Consider the following 1,587-nt stretch of genomic DNA (forward strand, 5'->3'; position numbering starts at 1 on the left):
GACCAGGGCCACCATCACAGCAGCCCGGCCCATGCAGGTTCGCATTGGATTCGGACAGTCGGTAAAGAAACAACGGAGCCACAAACTGGTGGGCCATAGTCATTAATCCTAGCTTGCACCCGGCGGGCAAGTAAAAACACACACTGGGCTTCAAAACCTACTCACATTCAGTGCTCACAAAGCCACTGACTTATCCGAGTTTCCTAGAATCAAAGGTTTCTAGCTCACCAGCCTTATTCTCCTCTGTTCCACATCTCCTTCCTTCTCCCTACATAAACTGCACAAACTGGCCTCTCACTCAACACTCCGCCATCTTGTCTTCTTCCCCTGGCCTCCTCCACGTGGCCTTTCTCTGCTCTGCTCTCTAATGCTAATCCCAGGAACCAAGAGTGCAAGCTCCCGCTCCGTCCCCATTTTATAGTGTAGAAATCCAAACCCTTAATCCAATATACAAAATAGGGAAGTCTCTAATACAAAGTCACTTCTCTGAGGCATGATTGGATTGTACCGCCCCACATCAAAAATGGGTGGGAAAGGCTTAATCCCAAAACCAAGCCCCAGGCTACAAGGATTCTGCCTGCCTTTAGAGACACACATTAATATCACCTGGGCAACAGCCTCCATGTGAGCAGCATTATCTTTTACAAAATGAGCATAATACATTTTATCTGCCCAACAATCACCAGCTTTTGGCTCTGCTGTTTCGTTGCCGACTGTCTGAATCCAGTGCAAACCTGCATGGGCCAGGCGGCTGTGATAGTAGCTGTGGCTTCTGGCTTTATAGTTGCCCTTCTTGCTTGGGATGGGCATGAGTGATTTTTTTTTTTTTTTTTTTAACAGAGAGAGAGAGTCAGAGAGAGGGATAGATACGGACAGACAGACAGACAGGAACGAAGAGAGATGAGAAGCATCAATCATTAGATTTTCATTGTGACACCTTAGTTGTTCATTGATTGCTTTCTCATATGTGCCTTGACCATGGGGCTATAGCAGACTGAGTAACCCCTTGCTCAAGCCAGTGACCTTGGGTCCAAGCTGGTGAGCCTTGCTCAAACCAGATGAGTCCACGCTCAAGCTGGCGACCTCGGGGTCTTGAACCTGGGTCTTCCACATCTCAGTCTGATGCTCTATCCACTGCGCCACCACGGGCATGAGTGTATTAATGTGTGTTGGGGGTGGGCTGTCGACAGTCAGGATCCTTGTATCCTGCTCCTTGGTTTTGGGACTAAGCCTTTCCCACCCTTTTTTTTTTTTTTTTTTTTAATTTTTTTTTTTTTAATTTTTAGCTTTTTAATATGGATCAGCATGTGTGGTTCATTTCAGCTCCTTCACTGCCAAACCTGGGGACAGGGACTGCTTCAGTTTCTCTGCCTTCTCTTTGTCTGTGATGACCAAGGTATAAAGGTATCTGCTGCACCAGACTTTAAACTTCACATTATCCTTATTTTTCTTGATCTTGACAGATTTGGCATCCTTTCGTCTGGCTGTGAGCAGGAAGTCCTTGATTTCTTCAATTTTGCGAGGCATAGCTGCGTGCGGAGAGGAGGCGCCCGGCACAGCTAGCGGCAAGACGCAAAGAAGAGGAAA

General features: G+C 47.0%; 1 pseudogene; it reads right to left on the reverse strand.

The window, feature by feature from the left end:
- Positions 1-1,256: 1,256 nt before the first annotated feature.
- LOC136328592 (large ribosomal subunit protein eL38 pseudogene) lies at positions 1,257-1,587 on the reverse strand (annotated as a pseudogene).

This window comes from Saccopteryx bilineata, chromosome 3, assembly GCF_036850765.1.
Source record: "Saccopteryx bilineata isolate mSacBil1 chromosome 3, mSacBil1_pri_phased_curated, whole genome shotgun sequence".
Taxonomy (NCBI): domain Eukaryota; kingdom Metazoa; phylum Chordata; class Mammalia; order Chiroptera; family Emballonuridae; genus Saccopteryx; species Saccopteryx bilineata.